Here is a 22,079-nt window from a genome sequence, read left to right on the forward strand (position 1 = left end):
ACAATTTAAACTGTAACTGTAGTGAAATATGTCAGTTATCTCATGTATATTTTTTCAATATTTGAAAGAGTGTGCTACTAAAATGACAGTAAGTGTATATATATTTTTAAAAGAATATTATGTATTAAGGAACATCAGCTAAACTTCAATGACATGCAAATGTTTCACTTATTTCCTTTTAAATATTAGCATATGTGGGAGTTCTATTTGTTTATACACAGGTGTGATCATCCTACATAAAAGATTATATATCTTGTTTCCTTTACCAAACATTTCTGTTTACAACAGCAACAATTTTTTTTTTACTAATTTATATTTCTTCCAGATGTCATTGTAGAATTCTTCATTCTAATATTGGCATGTTAGAATTCTTTTATGATTAGCACACAAAACTTAAACTTGTTTAAGCCAATATAAGGAAACTCACTAGCTTATGATCTTCATAATTAGGCATAAGTAGTATTTTCATTTTCCTTTGTGGTATTAGCCTCATTCACAGGTTCTCCCATTGACCCAACAGCTTTTCATAGTTGGTGTGTGACTAAAATGCATGCCTGAGTACATACTATGAAAAAATAACTCCAACTGCATGAACTTAAATATAAAACTAGAAAACATTTAGAGGAAAAATGAAACAAACCTAGGAATCTAGGGGTAGGTAAAGAGTTCTTAGACTTGATTTCAAAAGCATGATTCATAAAGGAATAATTGTGATAAACTGTGCTTCATCAAAATTAAAAGGTCTGCTCTGTGGAAAACTCTGTTAAAATTGTGAAAACACAATCTAGACACTAGGAGAAAATATTTGCAAACCACTATCCAACAGATTAGTGTCTAGAAAATATAAAACTCTCAACTCAACAGTAAACAGAATGAAAGAAAGGAAAAAAAGGAAGGGAAGGAAAAAAGCAAGAAAAAAGGAAGGAGGAGTCCAAATAGAAAATAGGCAGAGACGTTTAGCTGAAAAGAATATAGATGGCAAATAACCACAAGAAAAGATGTTCAAGATCATTAGCTAACAGGGAGACATAAAGTAAAATCAAAATGAGACAATACCAGGTACCTTTCAGAAAGGCTAATATATAAGATAGTGACCATATTAAATCCTGGCAAGATGCAGAGAAACTTGATTATTCACACATTGCTGGTGGAAATGTAAAAGGGTACAGCCACTCTGAAAAACATTTTGGCAGTTTCTTATAAAACTAAATATGCAACTTCCATACGAGCCAGCAATTGTAATTTTGGGCATTAATGCCAGAGAAATAAAAAATGCTGTTCACCCAGAAACTTTGCATATGAATATATACAATAGCTTTAGTTTTAATGGCCATAAAGTATAACCTCAGATGTTCTTCAATAGGTGAATGCTTACACAAACTATGGTACATGTATAACATGGAATACTACTCAGCAATAAAAATGAATGGACTACTGATACACTCAACAACTTGGATGAATCTTCACAGAATTATTCCAAGTGGGAAAGCCAATATCAAAAGATTATAAACTTTATGATTCAATATATATAGCACTCTTAGGTTGACAAAATTATAGAAGTGGAGAACATATTAGTTAATCGTTGCCAGGGGTTAGGGTTAGTGTCATATGGCTAGGGTAAGAGGGAAGTTGGTGTGATTATAAAAGGACAACATCAAAAAGCTTTGTAATGGAACTGATCAGTAATTTAACTCTGTCAATGAGAATTTCATAGTTATGATATACTGTGATCTTCTTAAAAATTAATTGATTAATTTATTTTTGGGTGCGTTGGATCTGTTTCTGCACACAGGCTTTCTCTAGTTGCTGAGAGCAGGGGCTACTCTTCATTGCGGTGCGCGGGCTTCTCATTGCAGTGGCTTCTCTTGTTGTGAAGCATGGGCTCTAGGCACACGGGCTTCAGTAGATGTGGTACACGGGCTCAGTAGTTGTGGCACGTGAGCTTAGTTGCTCCACAGCATGTGAGATCTTCCTGGACCAGGGCTCGAAACTGTGTCCCCTGCATTGGCAGGTGGATTCTTAAGACGTCGTCTTTCTGAAAGATGAGCCATTGAGGGAACTTAGATAAAAGTGGTGTAGTGTTATGGATGTCTGTGCATCCATAAAAGTGGTGTAGTGTTATGGATGTCTGAATGTCTGTGCCCAGCCCCTCAGATTCATATGTTGAAATCCTAACTCCCATGTGATGGTATTAGGAGGTGAGGCTTTGGGGAGGTAATTACGATTAGATGAGGTCATGAGGGTGGAGCCCTCATGAATGGGATTAGCACCTTTATAGGAGTCACAAGAGAGCTTGCCTCCTCTCTCTGCTCTCTGCCATGTGAGGATAAAACCAGAAGGTGGCAGTCTGCAACCTGGCAGAGGGTTCTCACCAGAACTCCACTGTGCTGGCACCCTCATCTTGGACTTGAGCTTCTAGAACTGTGAGAAATAAATTTCTTTTGTTTATAAGCACCCAGTATATGATATTTTGTTATCACTAAGACACATAGGATCTCGATTATTTCTTATAAATTCATGAGTCCACAATTATCTCATTAAAAAGTTTAATTAAAAATGTCTGTGTATCAGACCTCATATCCTTAAACTATAATAACATTCTGTACTTTCTAGTGGAAAAGGAAAATGACTTTTCCTTCTTTTGAATCTCTAGCAATTATCTTTCAGAGCTACATTGTCTCTAGATGTCTTGTTAGTTAATTTTTGAGCCAATTACTGGTTCAAGACTAATGCAATATGCTGATTAGTTTAAGCCAATCAAGGTCCACTCCTTGAGAGAGAGTGGGGCCATTTCCTTATAAACCATAAGGATAAAAAGGGAGAGATGTTTTGAGGAGAATGAATTTTGAAAGTAAACACAAATAGCAAGTGACTGCTGCCACCGTAATGCATTTATCTAACATCCTATATTTAAACTTGTAGATTTTTTCTAATATTTCCCTATTATAAATAGTGTTACTATAAATACTATCATGTAGCTTTACTCTCAGGATTATATATTTTGGAAAGGGTCCTAGGATTGATAATACTATGCCAGATATTCCATATTAAATGAATTTTGATTGATTGACTCTTTCAATCCTCAAATATAATTGTACTGCAGATACCAAAACGAGCAAACCCTCAAAGGAAAAAGAAGAGCCATTTGCCTGCAGTGCAAGATTGTAATAGGTTAATTATAGGTTTCTAAGGGAACTAGTTGTAATGATGGAGTGATTGGTATCAAAACTGAGCCCATGTCTAGGATGCTAAGAGGTTAGACAGACTAAAGGAAGCATGTTTTGCAAAGAGAATATCTGGGCCAAGGTGATGAAGAGGTAAGTGAGAACATGGGGAAATGGAAGGTTGAGCTGCCTGGACTTCGATTTGGGAGTTACAGAATGAGAGATGGGGTTGAAGGAAGGGGAAAAGGGAAACTGAAGTTGGATAAGTAATTGAACAGCAACATAAAAGTAAATGAAGTGTCCTGAAAACATATTAATCAGTTTGACTTTAAGTAAGGGCAAAGAGATGCTATTACAATAGTTTTAAACAGAGGAGTGACATGATCAAAATTGCTCTGTGGCTGAATGAGGAGGATGTATCGAGGGGAATAAGACTGGAGGCTGAAGGACAAAATAGAAGGTAAATGTGGGAATTCAGGTAACTATGATGTTAAACTAAGCTAGAGTGGCAGCTGTGGGCAGTGGAGCAGAGTAGAGATTAGAAAGGCAGAATGAATTGCACTTAACTACTGTTTAGAAGAGGACGCCTAGGGAAAAGGAATAAAAAAGGATGATTTTTAAATTTTTAAAATCTTCTCCAAAGCAGTGTTGTCGTTTCATTATCATTATTTGAGACTTTTATTGTAAAAAGCATTTAAAAATCACAATCTCACTGTTGGCTTAATTTGCATTTCCTTGTTCTGACACTGATAGAACATCAGAGAACATAGAGATAGAACATTTTCCAGTATGTAGAGATAGAACATTTTCCAGTATGTCTCTCAGTTGTTTTTTATAACACAAAATCCATTTCCTGCTTATCAGTGAATGTCTGAAAGGGGAAAGGATTATGTAATCATGTATTCTTAAAGATATTTTCTCTTAAATTGCCTATGACTCTTTTCTCAATACTATTATTTGCCTTAAAATTTATATTTTCCTTTTGGTCTAATTTTCCTTAGATAATCAAATTAATCTTTTATTTCAGGTATTTTTTTTATCATATCTCACTAAAGAAAGTCCTACAAGGTTTAATTTGTATTAACTCTTTCCATTTACACAATCAGAAAATATTTACTGAGTATCCATTGTGTGCCTAGAACTGTGTTAAGCCTTTAGAAAGATTTTCTTTACTCCTAAATAAGAATTCTTATGCACAAAGTACTCCATCATTCCTCTGTCATAACAATATTAATAATCCTTTCATTTTGACATTTAGTCTGCTTAATTAAAATAATCACTATGTTTTTCTAACCACTACTCCAGGTAAATGGAAAGCTAGTAGTAAAATAGCTTTTATTTACTCATTAAGTGTAGTAGAATTGTAGTTTGTATCTGAAACCATGTGTGTTTATTTCAATCTTTTAAATTGTTTTCAGTGTTGATGACCGAAATTTCCCTAACATAATGACTGCCATCAGTGATATCAAATTTTGATTTATCTTCCAGTGAAACAGAAAATAATTTTCAGTGAGACTTGTGTACCTGAATTTTTTTTGCCTTCATAAATATTTGAAAAACTAATTCTTCGTAAAATTCTTGGTTGAAAAATGTTAAACTCAAATTTCTGTGGAATTGCTCTAATTTGGTAGCACTTATGTTCTTTGGTTGCAGTATTAACAACCACCAAAAGAAGACTCAGATTCAGCTAAGTTAAATAAATAAACAAACAAAGGATTTATATAAAGGAGAGTGAAGTAGTTAAAGCTAAACATTCCAGTCTGAGGAAACACAGATCAAGGCAACACTGAGATTGGCAGCAGGAATTCAGGGCGTTCTGACCAGCCTTAAAATAATGTAATTTAATGAACCCTAGCCTCTTCATTATAGATTAATATTCACAAGAATGAACATTATCTGAGTGTCAGGGGCTTGAGATATTTTGATTTAAGTTAGTCTCCGTCACCTACTACCTCTCCCTGTTGCCATAGAGATCAGGATCTATTCCCAGGTGAAGGGGTAATAGGCAAGCAAAAACAATAGAAATCATCATACTTACCCTACCTGTCCAAAATCATAGGCAAGTACTAACCTACTCCTTTTTCTATATATACAATTCCTAAAATGTTCCTGTTTTACATAATGTGTCTGCTTCACATACAACTGAACATTATCTTATTCCATTTACAGTAGGAGAAAACCGAAAGTGATTTTTGGCTGTTGCTTCTAAAGATGATAACTGTGTTCTCTGGGTTATGTCTATGTCTTCTGTTTTTCTGTCATCATAGCATCTCAGTGTTCTGTGATTTATTGACGAAATTAACCAATGCACTCTATATTTGAGAGTGGACAGAAGCAAGAAACAGAAAGGAAATATATATAATAAAGTAAGCAGGTCTGCAAATGATCATGAGAAAGAGATTTATCCCTTATTTTTTTTTCTAATATCTATTTCATATAATTTTATCTTTGGCCAGAATGGTCTCAGCTCATATTTCTTTATTTTTTATCTTGTGAGTTGAACTACGCTATCTGTTCCTTGATATTTGAGCCTCCCCCGGGGTCCTGTTATTCTATCATATTGTCTTATTTAATATTTATTATGAGGTATGTTAGTATGTGAAAACAATCCAGGCTATTCCTTGGATTTCACCCATGTTTCTGTAGCAGTATCTCCCCTTCTCCTTGATTACCACATCAGTCATTCTAACAAAATATGTAACCGTGCTCCATCATTAGGAGTATCAAGAAGATAGGCTTGTAGAAATATTGCCTTGTTGGATTAAAAACAAACCTGGTACACTATAAGCAATCATTCTATAGTGCAGAAAACTAGATTTTGAGATGTAATATTAGGTGTAAGAATGAGAAGTACCAAAACCTTCCTCTACCCTTTATTTTCTGGATTCATCTGTCCATAGATTTAGCATTGTGGCTAAAGAAAGGAGAGCAACATGTATTTGTCATGGGTTTAGGTTATAAATACCATCATTGTACAGAAAAGCCAACTTCATGGGGTGTTGTCTCTTTCCTGGAGCTAGAGTTGAATCTGCATTAAATTTTTTGTTTCTGTTTTTTTCGGTACGCGGGCCTCTCACTGTTGGGGCCTCTCCCATTGCGGAGCACAGGCTCCAGACGCGCAGGCTCAGCGGCCATGGCTCACGGGCCCAGCCGCTCTGCGGCATGTGGGATCTTCCCGGACCGGGGCACAAACCTGTGTCCCCTGCATCGGCAGGCGGACTCTCAGCCACTGCGCCACCAGGGTAGCCCCATTGTTTCTTTTACTTCAAGAAAATTTCTTAGTTGGATACAGTGCATGTGGAATAGTATTTTAATTTTTGAGGCATTTAGGTAGTCCAAGGTTGGTGGTCCCTGACCAAGCACAATTAGTCTGAAAAGAAAATCCACATCTAAATAAAGTTTTTGTCTATTGAAGAAAAATGTTCACTACAGCTCTCACCCAGGGAAAAGTTCTAATGTAAATATTTTGAAGCCAGGTAGCTGGCTCTTCACCTAAAGTATGGAGCTGTACTGAGGAATAATATTTAATTATTTTTGCTAGTAATTGCACTTTTATGAGTGTGGCTAGGTCACCTTGAGGAGAGGAAAACTAACTTTTTAAAGTTTCTCCCGACCACCATGCACATTTTAATTGTGAGCTCATTATGCAAGTTCTGGGCTACCTGGGAAATAATTTAGCTGACATCTAAAAAGTCTATTATGTTGTAAACATGCTTATTAGGATATTTTTTCTACAGTAGGGACAAATGTATTTTCATGTTCTGGGCCCATTCCCAGAGTACCAACTACAGGCTTCTTGCAAAAAAATTTCTTGGGATAAATTATTTATTTATTTAAATTATTTGACGTCTTATTTAGTAATAACACACATTTATAATACTACACAAACCATCTGGGCACAGCTCAGTGCATTTTCACAAAGCTGGACACATCTGCATAAGCAGCACTGAGATCAAGAAATAAAATATTACGCATACTTCAGAAGGCCCCCAGCACGCTTTCTACTAGTCTCTATAAACACAAGAGTAATAACCCTCTGATTCCTATTACCATAGATTTGTTTTGCATAGTTTTGAACTTTATATAAATAGAATCAAACAGTGGTTTCCCTTTTGTGCCTGACTTCTTTAGCTCAACATTATGTTTGTATGATTCATCCATATTGTGTTTAGTGACCAACTATTTAATCATTTTCTCTTCAAGTTATCCAACCAAACCATTGCCCAGGAACATAGATTCTTACTCTAGGCATCACTCCTTCTAAGACCTACTGGTAGCAGAGTTCAGAGTTCTGCCTCTTACAAGAATTTCCCTCCTCCATTCATGGTCCCAGCCACTCCCAAGAGAGAAAGATTTAGTGCTGACTTACAGAATAGAAATGTACATATATTATGTATTATATTTGCAAGTTTTAATTCTTCATCATCTGGTTATTGATAATCACTTATAGTTTGAGGTTGAGGGAGGGAAGTTGCTCTAACAAGATATGGTACCATGAGAGTACGATAAACCTATTTATATTACTCACTTGTTCCTTTGGGTTGTGTTAGGGACTGTTTCACATATACTGTTGCCAAACAATAGTGGAGTACTTTTGTTCATGCACAGATTTACAGTTAGGCAAATCAAAAAGCACTGAGAACATAATGTAAACTTATATCCCCAGGTTACTTGGTATCCCAAGTCCATGTATTCGGTTCTTTCTGAAAGGCAAGTACTGTTTTTGCTTTTGTTTTGTTTTTAAATTATTCCTTATTAAATTAATAGTATTCCTTATTGAAGAGACATTTAAAAGAATCCAAATCTTAGGATTACTTGCTATGATTTTTTTAAGAGAAGTATAGTCGATTTACAACATCTTATTAGTTTGGGGTGTACAACATAGCAACTGAACATTTTTATAATTTGTACACCACATAAAGTCACTACAAAATAATGGCTGTATTTTCCTGTGCTGTATAATATGACCATGTAGCCTATCCATTTTATATATAGTAGCTTGTACTTCTCAATCCCCTACCCTGATCCTGCCTCTCCCATGTCTTCCCTCTCCCCATTGGTAACCACCAATCTGTTTTTTATACCTGAGTCTGTTTCTGTTTTACTATATTCATTTGTTTCATTTTTTAGATCCCACATATAAGAGGTAACACAGTGTTTTTCTTTCTCTGACTTATTTCACTCAGCACAATACCATCTAGGTCCATCCGTGTTGTTGCAAATGGCAAAACTTCATTATTTTTATGGCTGAGTAGTATTCCATTGTATATATGTACCACATCTTCTTTATCCATTCATCTGTTGGTGGACACTTCAATTGCTTCCATATCTTTGCTATTGTAAATAATGCTACTATGAACATTGGGGTGCAAGAGTCTTTTTGAATTAGTGTTTTTGTTTTCTTCAGATATGTACCCAGAAGTAGAGTTGCTGGATCATATGATAGTTTTATTTTTAGTTTTTGAGGAAACTCCATTCTGTTCCCATACTGGCTGAAAAAATTTACATTCCTGCTAACAGTGTACAAGGCTTCCCTTGTCTCCACATCCTTGCCAAAATTTGTTATTTGTGGACATATTTGATGATAGCATTTTGACAGGTATGAGGTGATATATCATTGTGGGTTTGATTTGCATATCTCTGATGATTAGCAATGTTGAGCATCTCTTCATGTGCCTTTTGGCCATCTGTATGTCTTCTTTGGAAAAATGTCTATTCAGGTCTTTGCCTATTTTTTAATTGGGTTGTTTGTTTTTTTGCTGTTGGGTTGTATGAACTGTTTATATATTTTGGGTATTAACCCCTTATTAGTCATATCATTTGCAAATATTTTCTCCCATTCAGTATATTCTCTTTTTGTTTTGTCAGTTGTTACACAAACCTTTGTTGTGCAAAAGCTTTTAATTTTAATCATGTCCCATTTGCTTATTTTTGCTTTTTTTTTTCTTTCGCCTTAGGAGACAGATCTAAAAAAACATTGCTGCAGTTTATGTCAGAGTGTTCTACCTATGTTTTAGGAGTTTTATGATTATGATTTCAGGTCTGACTTTTAAGTCTTTAATGCATTTTGAGTTTATTTTTGTGTATGGTGTGAGAAAATGTTCTAATTTCATTTTTTTACATGTAGCTATCCAATTTTCCCAGCACCAGTTATTGAAGAGACTGTCTTTTCTCCTTTGATTATTCTTACCTCCTTTGTCATAGATTAATTGACCATAATTATGTGGGTTTATTTCTGGGCTCTCTATTCTGTTCCAGTAATCTGTGTGTCTGCTTTTGTGCCAAGATCATGCTGTTTTGATTATTGTAGCTTTATAGTATAGTCTGGAGTCAGGGAGCATATTACCTCCAGCTTTGTTCTTTTTTCACAAGATTGCTTTGGCAATTCAAGGTCTTTTGTGGTTCCATATAAATTTTAGGATTATTTGTTCTAGTTCTGTGAAAAATATCATGAATATTTTGATAAGAATTTCATTAAATCTGTAGATTGCTTTGGATAGTATGGTCATTTTAACAATATTCATTCTTCCAATCTATGAATATGTAATACTGTTCTGTTTCTTTATATCATCCTCAGTTTCCTTCATCAGTTTTATAGTTTTCAGAGCATAGTTCTTTCACCTTTTTGATTAAGCTTATTCCTGGGTATTTTATTCTTTTTGTTGGGATTTTAAATGGAATTGTTTTCTTGTTTTCTCTTTCTGACAGTTCATTATTAGTGTATAGAAAAGCAACAGATTTCTGTATATTAATTTTGTATCCTGCAACTTTACTGAATTCATTGGTGAGCTCTAGTTTTTTGTTTGTTTGTTTGTTTTTGTGGCATCTTTAGTATTTTCTATGTATCTTATCATATCATCCGCAAACAGTGACAGTTTTACGTCTTCCTTTTCAATTTGGATTTCTTTTCCTTTCTTTTTTTCTTGTCTCATTGCTGTTGCCAAGACTTCCAATACTTTCTTAAATAAAATGGTAAAAGTGGGCATCCTTGTTTTGTCCGTGATCTTAGAGGAAGTGCTTTCAGATTTTCACCTTTGAGTGTGATGCTAGCTGTGAGCTTGTCATATATGGCCTTATTATGTTGAGGAATGTTCCCTCTGTGCCCACTTGCAATAGAGTTTTTATTGTAAATGGATATTGAATTTTGTCAGAAGAGTTTCTTCATCTTTTGAGATGATCATGTGGTTTTTATTCTTCAAAATGTTAGTGTAGCATTTCACATTGATTTTGTGCTTTCTAGTCTGTTTCACATTTAAGTTACTGTATTCTTCAGTTCTGACTGGTTCTTTTTTATATTTTTTAGATCCTTTTCAAAATTCCCACTGTGTTCATCTACTCTTTTCCCTAATTCATTCAGTTATCATTTTTATTACTAATGCTTTGAACTCATTATCTGGTAAATTATTTTTTTCTATTTCATTAGTCATTTTTTCAGGTTTTTTCCTTATTCTTTCTATTGAAACACATTCCTCTGTCTTCCTATTTGGTTTAACTTTCTCTGTCTCCATGAAATCAGTTGAAACTGTTACCTATTCCAGTCTTGAAGTGGTGTCCTTGTGTGAGAGCATCGCTCTTTAATCTATGTTTGTTCAAAGACTGATGGGAGAGCTGGATCTGACAGGATCAGGAGTCACATCTTTCCCTAGGGTGTGCTGGCAGCTATCACCTTGGTAGGAGATGGGGCTGGAGGTGGAGGGGCTAAAGCCAGAGCCAGGTGTGAGCAAGGGCTTCTCCTCTGCTCATTGACCAACACTATTGGGAGTATATCCCAAGTTGCTGGAGCAGAAGATTTGAGGGTTGGGTCTAAGCTGGCTCTGTTCCCTCTAAGTGTGTGCTCTCCCCCCTCCCAGTATTAACACCCTCACACCCAGAGTGGAAGAGTCCTGGAGCAATAGGGGCTGGATTGGGCACTCAGTGTGTATCATGGTGTAGGCTGTGGCAGTCCCAGCCCTAGTCAGACACCACCCCATTCAAATACTGTTTCGGATCTGAGCTGGCTCTGTCCCTAACAACTGAGCCTTCCCATTGGCTGTGGCAGCCTTTACCCTAGGGTGGAGCTGTGTTACAGAGCAAGTGGAGCCAGAGAGGGCACTCAGCTTAGGCTGGAGCACATGCCAGGGAGATCACGGTAAACTAGCCAGAGTCCGTGCAGTTTCAATCTGCTTCTGCCTTGTTTCAGGGGTAGGCAAGTGTGTGCACACTCTTCATGAGAGGAATCTAATTTTCGTATAGCCCTCATGTTAGTTCCACTGGTTTATTTCTCTTAAGATAGTTTTCCTTTTATACCAAGGAAAGGAATTGAGACTTGTAAAATTTGTTCAGTCTGTTTGAATAGTGTAGTAAATGCCCTACAGACTTATGTAAAAATCACTTATGTAAAACCACTGGTTTAACTTCTAGGAACAGATAGTATCATTCTTGCCCCCAAGTACAAGTAGAAAAACATTGAAAAATATACCAAACAGCATGTGTTTTAAGCACGAAAAAAGAAAGGAAGTCAGGACTTGAGGAACCAGGGTCCCAAAGAGTAAGGAAATAGACTGAGATAAGCCCAACAACCTGTGGCAATTTCCCTCAAGGTATTTGCAAATTAAATGTACCATCGACTGAGTGACTAAAAAGTTGAGCAGCAAGTAGCATAAAAGGAACTGAGAAACTTAGTTGAGCTTTCAGCAGCCTCACAGGACTGAGGCAAATTTAGTGTTCATAACTACCTAGGTAGCTAGCACTTCAGAGGCCATGATTCTTGAGAGAAAGAAAGTGCACTGAAGTGAGTCTAACCTTTTGTACTACCTTTAACTTCAAAACATTATCCAATTCATAAGCATCCAAGAAGGTAAGAATCAGAAAGGAAAGAACACCAAGATGGAACATGGGCCTGGTTAGATGAAAATCAGAGGTCAACCCAAGGAACAAAAGTCATATTAAAAATCCCAAGTAGAGCCTCAGAGAAACATAGTAGGAACAATCACAAATTAGAACAAATTTCAAAACAACTTTATTTTAGACTGAAATAGGAGCTATGTCCCTACTCTAATTGCTTACCATGAGAAATAGTAAATACCCTCTGAAAGATGGCAATTCATCTGAGCCTCAAATTAACTACATGGTTTTTCATACACAGTATTCACCATACAATAAAAACATTTTCAGGAGTGGTAGGAGATGTGACCAAATTTATAAAATATAAGAGAAAAAATAGACTTGCAAGTAATCTAGGTATGGGAGTTATCAGACACTTATTTTAAAATTATTGTGGTTAACATATAAAGAAAGTAGAGTCAACATGTGATATTTCATGATAGAACTTAAAAGAAGAATCAAATGATGCATTTAATTCTAGAAAAGAGTATTACCTGCAATTAAAAGTTGAAGAAAAAGCTTAAGAGCAGATTAGAAGCAGCAGAAAAGAGGATTATAGTATTAGAGTATATAATGATGGAAATTTTTCAGATGGAGGCATGGATAGAAAATAAGAAGCAGAAGTTGAATATGAAAAACAGATAGTATTAATATTTATTTGGAAACCCAGAAGGACAGAAGCCAGAATGTGGGACAGTGGCAATGTGAGTAGAGAAACTAGCCCAAATTGAAAATGATGAAAGATGTTAAGCCACAGATTCAGAAAGCTCAATAAACCCCCAGTTAGAAGAAATACAAAGAAAACTATCTAGACACATTGTTTTAAAACTGCAAAAAACCCAGACAGGGAAACTATCTTAAAAACAGCCAAATTACAAAAAAGACATATTATCTTTAACAGAGCAGCAATAAGACTGAAAGGTATGAGTTCAGCAGAAGCAATGGAAGAAAAAAAGCAAAACAAACTGGATACCTTTAAAGAGATAGTGTTAGGGTGCTAATGAATTTACGTTACCTGTGAAGTAATAGCTATACTAATTTATGTTAGACTCTTCTAATTCAAAGATTTTTGTTAAATTTTCTGGAACAACCACTAAAAGAATAACACTAACAAGCTAAAAGAGAATACAGATTGATAAAATACTTTAATAAAACAAAAGATGCCAATAAAAGAGAGAAAAGGGACATAGAATGAGTGGTACAAATAGTGAAACAATAGTAAGGTGGTAAATTCAAATCCATGCTTAAATGTATCATTATTTACATTAAATGTAAAACTAGTGCTCAGTTGTGATATAGCAGGAATAAGAACTCCAATTAAATAACTTTCAAATGTATTTCACAAAAAAGTCCAGCTATATACTGCTTACAAAGTAATATAAAATATGAATACAAAAATACTAAAATTAAAAGGATAGAGAAAATATTCCATACAAATATTAGCCAAAAGGAAGGTGGTTTAGCTATAGTAATACCAGATCAGTACCACATAAGGCAAAAAGCATTAAAGATAAGCAGAAACATTTTCTAATGGTAAAAGATCAACAACAAGAAGTCTGCATTTTTATGTATATTTAATATAGCCTTAAAATGAGGCAAAATCTGACAAAGCAAGAATAGACAAATCAAAACCATAATAAAAGTTTTAAATCAGCTTATGTAGTAACTTACAAAACAGAAAAAAATAGATAAGTATAAATAAATTAATGGTTGACAGATTACAAACTATGGGTGAAATCTGGATAGCCATCTGTGTTTATATGATCCACAAATTCAGAATGGTATTTGTATTTTTAAAGGATTAAAAACAATTAAAAGAATAATAGTATTTTGTGAAAAATAAAAATCATGAAAATCAAATAGCAGTGTTCATAAATAAGGTTTTATTAGAACAGTCAGCTTATTTATTTACATACTATCTATGCCTGCTTTCACACTACAATGCCAGACTTAAATTGTTATGGCAAAGACGATATGTGGTACTCTCATCACTTCCAACATCCGTGTGGAGCATTTCAATTGCAGTGATAGAGTTGTACTTCTTGGCACTCAAAGCCTTACTGAGGGAATACTAACCTCAAACGCATATTTTCTCGATTTTCCCCAAATCTATAAAGTAAATTACAGTAATTTTTATATTGAAATCTTACAGAATATGCCCTTTGATTATTGTGGAATTGAACTAGAAAATAACTGCAAAATGACAATTTTTAAAAGTTTATCAATTGAGCTATGCATTTCTAAATAACTCTTAGATCAGAAAAGTAAGATATCAGTTAGTAAATGTGGCTAAACTATGCCTTAAAGGAAATGTATACCCTTAAATACATATAAGAAGAAAGTGTAAAAATCCACATATCTGAGCATCTAGCTGAATAAGTTAAAGTACAAATGATAAATGAAACTGAAAAATCAGAAGAAAACATAATAAATATATAACCAGAAATGTATAAAATAGAAGATAGGTATACAACAGAAATAATAAATATAGTCTCCCCTTATCCGTGGTTTCACTTTCTGGAGTTTCAGTTACCTGTGGTCAACCTCAGTCTGGAAATATTAAGTAGAAAATTCCAGAAATAAATCACTTGTAAGTTTTAAATTGTGCGCCATTTTGAATAGCATGATGCAGTTGCACTAAGGCCCGCTCCATCCCAGTTGGGATGTGAGTCATCCCTTTGTCCAGCATATCCTGCCCATTAGCCACCATGTAGCCTTCTTGGTTAAAACACTAACTGTCACAGTATGCAGTGCTTGTATGCAGTTCAAGTAATGTTTATTTTACTTAATAATGGCCCCAAAATGCACAAATAGTGATGCTGGCAATTTGGATATGACAGAGAAACTATAGAGTGCTTTCCTTTAAGTGAAAAGGTGAAAGTTCTTGACTTAACAAAGGAAAAAAAGCATGCTGTGATTGCTAAGATCTTTGGTAAGAATGAATCTTCTATTTGAAATTGTGAAGAAGGAAAAAGAAATTTGTGCTAGTTTTGCTGTTGATCTTCAAAGTGCAAAATTTATAGCAACAATGTGTGTGATAAGTGCTTAGTTAAGATGGAAAATGTATTTGTACAACGAGATATTTTGCGGGAAGGAGAGGGACCACGTTCATATAATTTTTATTATGACATTATTATAATTGTTCTATTTTATTTTTAGTTGTTAATCTCTTACTGTGCCTAATTTATAAATTAAACTTTATCATAGGTATGTATGTATAGGAAAAAAATATATATAGGGTTTGGTACTATCTGAAGTTTCAGGCATTTCCTGGGGGTCTTAGAACATTTTCCCCATGGATAATGGGGGACCATTGTACTACTAAAATTTGTTCTTTTAAAAGACTAAAAAAATTGATAAGCTGTTGAAAAGAGTGATTAAATACTATGAAAGAAAGAGAAGCATTGCTATAACTACTACAGTCACTAAAAATTATGAGCAGATATTTTATATAACTTTATACCAACAAATTTGAAAATTTAGATAAAATTGACCATTCCTAGAAAAACAGGACTAACAAAGAAAAATATAATATGGTTAATCCAATAACTATTACAGAAATTGAAGCTGTTAAAAAAAATCTCATAAAGAAAACTCAAGACCCATATAGTTTTACTCATGATTTCAAGCAAACATTTAAGAAACAATAACATCAATCACATAAACCCTTCCATAGAAGAGAAAAAAAAAGGAAATACTTTCAATGCATTTTATCAAACCCACACAATCTAGAGAGCAAACCTGATATTAAAATAAATGATATTTATGTACAGAGCTACACAAATAATTTAAAAAGTAACAAAACAAATTTATCGATATATAAAAAGATAATATACCATGTCAAAGTTGAGTTTTATCCAGAAATATAAGTTTAATTATATACAGCATTATAATTTATTACATGATTAAAAAATCATGTTCTTTTTAATGGATGCTTTAAAAGGATTTGATAAAATATTAAATCCACCTCATAGAGGAGAAATATTAAAATGTGATAAATGTTATAAAAATCTACAACAAATAACTGATTTGATCATGAAATATCCAGAAATTTTCATGTGAGAACAAAATAAAAATGACAATATTTATTTCTATTCAAAAATCTACTGAAGGTATGTGACATTGTGATTTATAACAAGAAATATATGTTTGATCTTCATCCCAATTCTTGGCACAGAGCTTCTAAAACCTTTGGAATCTAATCTCCTAAGGAGAGCAATAAAGATGTCTTTTGTTTTGTTAATGAGGTGACTCTTGGACCCCACCTAAATATGGAGGCTGTGTCAGGAGATTAGAGGATTGGTACTTTCAGTCCCAGCCCCGCACCTCCAGGAAAAGGAGAGGGACTGAAGTTTGAATCAGTCACCAATGGCCAGTGTTTTAATCAATCATGCCTATGTAACGAAGTCTCCTTAAAAAACCAAAAGGATGGAGGTTCAGACAGCATCCCAGTTGGTGAACACCTGGAGATTTGGGGACTCACTCAGAGAGGGCATGGAAGTTCCATGCCTTTTCCCCAAATCTTCACCTATGCATCTCTTGCATCTGGCTATTCCTGAGTTATATCCTTTTATATCCATAGCTAGCAAATTAGTTGAACTCAAAGAGAGGGTCCTTGGAACCTCAGACCCGTAGCCTGATCTACAGTGGGTCAGAAGCACAGGTGATAACCTGGGTTTGCTACTGGCTTTTGAAGTGGGGAGCCGGAGGGAGAGCAGATAACTTTGGAATCTGAGACTATCTTTAGGGAGGTAATATCAACTGAATAAAACTGTAGGACACCCAGCTGGTATCCATGAATTGCTTGGTGGTGTGGGGAAACCACCCCCTACACACACTGGAATTGGTGATCGGAACCTTTAAGCTACAAGACAATAAAGAAAAAAAAGAGACACAATGTTCAGAAAGGAAAGAATAGTATTTTTAATATTTACTGTCTTGATAGTTGTACACAAAGAAAACCAAAAAAATTCTACAGGTGAAATATCAAAATTAATAAACATTTTTTGTAAGGTAACTAGATATAAAATCAATATAAAATTAATTATATGTCTGTATACTAACAACATGATTAAAAGGTGCAATGGAAAATGATATTTTCCATTTGGTATTTACAATATCATATTTAAAGCCTGAAATATCCGTGAATAGGAAAAACAAAAGTTGTGCAAGTCTGTGATCCATCCCTCTCCCCACAAAAAAAGAAACTATAAAGCATTTCTGGGAGAAATTGAAGACTTAAATAAATGAAGGTAAATGCCATATTCATGGAAAGATTCTTATTGAAATATATCAGTTTCCAATATTTGATCTGTAGAATCAGTGCGATCCCAATTAATATCTCAGCTTTCTTGGAGCAAAACGACCAGCTGTTGTCAAAATTCACATTCATGTAAGTGCAAAAGGTGAAAGGAATAAAGACATTCAAGACGAAAAAGAGGAGAAACAGGAAAAAGGAGAAGGGAAAGGGAAGGGGAAAGTAAAGAAAGGGAAGAAGGAGAAGGAGAAGTGAGAGAAGGAGAAGGAAATTTGAGACATACACTACCACATATAAAATCTTTTTTAAAAAAAAAACTATTGTAATTAAATCAGAGTGTCATTGGTATAGGCTTTGAGAAATAGAAAAGTGATAAAAATTTAGAAATCAGAGACAGGCCCCCTCCAATAGGTAGACGCTTGATCTAAGACAAAGGTGAAACTTGAGAGAAGTGGAGAAAGTATGGCCAACTGAGTAAATGACTGCATATCCACACAGGGGCACCAAAAGTATCTGGGCACAGAATAAGATCCAGATTTTTTTTTTTTAATCTATCTTATGAAAGGCTGAAATGCAGAACATTAGGATTTCTGAACAGCACCATTATTTATATTTTGGAATGGATAATTATTTTTTGTGAGATGGCCCTGTGTATTGTAGGACATTTAGCATTATCCCTGAACTCCACCCATTAGATACAAAGAGTACAAACTGCCAGTTGTGACAGTCAAAAATGTCTCCAGATATTGCCAAGTGTACCTGAGTTTGGGTGTGTGTGTGTTGAGAACCACTGTTCTAGAAAATAAGGTATGGGGACTTAATCCTGACCTTAGGGTAGGCAAAGATTTCTTATACTATTACAGGAAAAAAAAATAATGGAAGAGATTATAGTACATTACATTAAAAAAATTGGTCATCAAAAAACCCCATTAAGTCAGTGACTAAGCAAGCTACAAAATCAGATACTCCAATGTATATATAATTGCTATTTCCAAGACATACAGGATTGAATAAAGAATTTCTACAAATCACTGTTATCATACAATGCTGGTGAGAGTATAAGTTAATAAAATGACTATGGAAATCTCTTTGGCAATATCTATTTAAGCTGACCATATAACTTAGCAATTTTACTTGTGCATGGGTATATACACAACAGAATGCTTACAAATGGGCACCAAAATTCATGTACAAGAATTTTTATAGGAGCATTATTCATAATAGAATCGAGGAAAAGCAGAAATACCCTTCAATGATAAAATGGCTAAATAAATAACTGTATATTTATATAATGGAATACACTTAAGCAATTAAGATAAATTTTGTTAAATTCAATAAGTCTCACAAATATGATGTTAGTCAAAAGAGCCTAACATAAAATAACACATCAGTATAATTCTATTTATATCGATTTATATCAATTTATATCAAGTGTATACTACTATAATGGAGCAGGAGTGTAAATTCTGGAAAGCTGGACGTGTTTTCTATTTTGATACATACATAGTGATTACATAAATATGTTCAGTTCGTATACATTCACTGAGCTGTATACTTAAGATTTGTTTCATTATTTATGTATATATTGAATAAGCAAATTCATTAAAAATGGCCATGAAACACCATGCAGACTTTAAGATGAAAGGAGGTATTTTACAGAAAGGTCATAAAGAAATTTTCAGTTTGAAAACATAGTCACAGATAAATATATAGTAAAACCTATTTTGTATAATAATGAGTTTTGTATATGCACATATAAATGTGAGTAAATGCAGTGGTAATGACTGAAAAATGCATAATAATGTTAACAGTATTTCTGGGGAAGTGAGTGTAAATACAAAAAGGTAAAAGAAGACTTTCAAGTCTTTTATCGTTTATTTTTTATGCTTTTGATTATTTAAATGTATTTAATCCTTTATGAAAGTGTTTTAATTTATTGTATTGAAAAGGGACTGGGGTAAATATTCAACAAAACCAAAATTATTACATTGTTATGGCAGGAGATTTGCCATTGTTTGTGAATTAAAGTGCTGAGAGGACATGATACAGAGACAATTGTTATGTAGATAAATCTCTGAAAAGATATTGTGAAAAGCATAATTTAAAGCCTAGAGTAATGTCTCAGTGGCAATGAATATCCACTGATTATAAAATAATAATCATCCTCTCACTTAGGGCTCATCTGAATACTGGATAAAAGCAACATTCTTGTTTACCTGTTTTCAAAACCTGTTAGAAATGTCGCTTCTATTGTACATGCTGCCATTCCTATAACCTTAAAACTTTATTAAACTGATGAAAATGGAAAAGATAGAGCCTACAACATTCTTTTAAAACCTCATTTTCCTTTTACTAATATATCTCTAAATTTCACTATTGAAATGGATAGAATCAATGTTCTGGACTTTTGCTGACTGTTCAATTGCATCACAAAGTGTAATATAGAGATAGGTTTTTCAAGCAAAATAATGTTCTAAACTCAAATTTGCTGGTTAACTCCTTTTGATTTTAAATTTCAACTTCATTCCCATGGTTCTGACCATGAGAATTATAGTCATACCTTAAATAATAAATAATACAACTCATCAAATTGTTATTACATTACTTTTTCCAACTTCATGGCTACAGAACTATTTCAGGATTTAGTATTCTTAATTATTTTTATTGATAGCATATACTAGGTCTAAGTGTTCTAAAGCAATATAGTATTTTTTAAATAAATATTTTAATCCATTGATTATTGTAATTTGATTAGGCAACTGATAAAGTGAGCTCTTTTCACTTATACCAAGCACTTTTTTCTTTAGGTTAAAAGTGATATATAAAAAGAAATTTTATTAGTTAGGATTAAAAGCATATGTTTCTTTAGTTAAATGGTCACAGGTTATGAGTCAATATGTGAACTTCATTTTATGGTACATTTCTCATATCCAGTGTCAAATATGTTATTCATAAATATATTAGGAGGGGCAATTTGAAGCAATGATGAATGATTTTAAATAATTTTCTGAAAAAAAAGTCAATCTAGTCTTCCATTATGTATAACTTTTTTCTTTCTGTTTTCCTTTCTGTTTAATTCATGCTTAAATGAAATGCATAAGTTTGGTCATAAATGAAATGCATAAGTTTGGTCATAAATCATTAAATATTCAAACATCTTAAAGATGTTTAAATAGCATGCAATAATTTAATAGTAAAGAAAGCATATAAGAATATTTTTCTTTAATGCTATACAGAAGAGTAAACACGAGATATTAACAAGAGATACATGTTATGCAAGAGGTTATCTACTGTAAAATAAGAAACTGATGTAATACAGACTTGTAATATAACTACATGGCTATATGATAGCTCTCAATTCACAGTGCTAATAAGCTAAAATAGAGCTATTACATGAAATTCAATGTAATGCTGAATTATTGTAATATGTATTTTGTAATATGCCCATATTTCTTGGGTTTATTATTTTTGTGGGAGAAAACTGGTGCACAAATGCTTAAATCCATCAATCCATTGGGGTTTTATATTGTATATTTTAGAATTTTGAATAAGCATTATTTTGAGTCATTCGTATATACTAACAGAACAGTGGCAGTCTAAGATAATATAGTTAAAATCTTTCCATGTGAAATACTAAGTGATTCCTGAATTTCTTAATTTAAAAAGATATGGAGTATACTTTTCCAAATGGCCATTATTACTAACCTCAAATTAGAAATTTAGATGATTTAACCAAATTCAAGAAGTATTGTCCCACTACAAATACATGTGCGTGTTATATAAATATGCCCATGTGTTTGTATAGCATCTATAAAAATAAAGTAGTAAAAATATGAAATTTTTCAAGAACTAAGCACATGCATAAAGATGAAAACTGCTCATTAAAGTAGAAATAATTAAATTAATACATAATTATAAGAATTTTAAAGAGAACTACTTAAGTGATTAAAATTTGTATTTTCACATACAATCTAAATGCATGAGGTATAGGGCAAAATTAGAGTTTGTGCAATGAAAGAAATACTTGTTTAATTATTTAATTACAATTGTAACTACAAAGTAGACTTAGTATTATTAACTGGTTTCAGTGTTCACTACCAAATATTTTATTTGAAAATAACCACAATTTTGAGCCCCTTGTGGGATCCTATATTAGTTATCTATTGCTGAGTAGCAAAGTATTCCAAAATTTAACAGCTTAAAGCAGCAAACATTTATTATCTCACACTGTGTGTGAACAAGGAATCTGGGTGCAGCATAGCTAAATACATCTCACTTGAGAACTCTCATGATGTTGTAGTCAAGTTGTTGGCCAGAGCTGCAGCCATTGGAAGATAGACAAGAGCAGAAGAATTAGCTCCCAAAGTCACTCACATGGTTGTTGGCATATATTTGTTCCTTGCAGGATTTTGGACTTATGACCTCTGTTCTTCACTATGCCACCTGGGCCTCTCTATAGTCAGAGATCTGCTTAGAAAATGACAGTTTGTTTTCCTTAGCATGAAGGATCCAAGAGAGATTTAGAGAACTCTCAATACAGAAGCCACAGTATTTCTTAGCCTAATCTTGGTAATGATATAACACCATATCTGCAGGATTTTTTTCACTAGACGTGTGGAAGTCCTGCGTACACTTGATAGGAGGAGATTACACAAGGGCATGAGTACCAGGAGGCAAGGACCATTGGGACTTTCTTAGAGACTGTCTACTACAGAATCGCATTTGTCTCTCAATCTCTAAGATGTTAACATTTTTCTAAAAGTTAGAAAAATCACACATTTCTCTTGGTCTTAAAT

This window comes from Leucopleurus acutus (assembly GCF_964270905.1).
Source record: "Leucopleurus acutus genome assembly, chromosome: 4".
In the NCBI taxonomy this organism is placed as follows: Eukaryota; Metazoa; Chordata; class Mammalia; order Artiodactyla; family Delphinidae; genus Leucopleurus; species Leucopleurus acutus.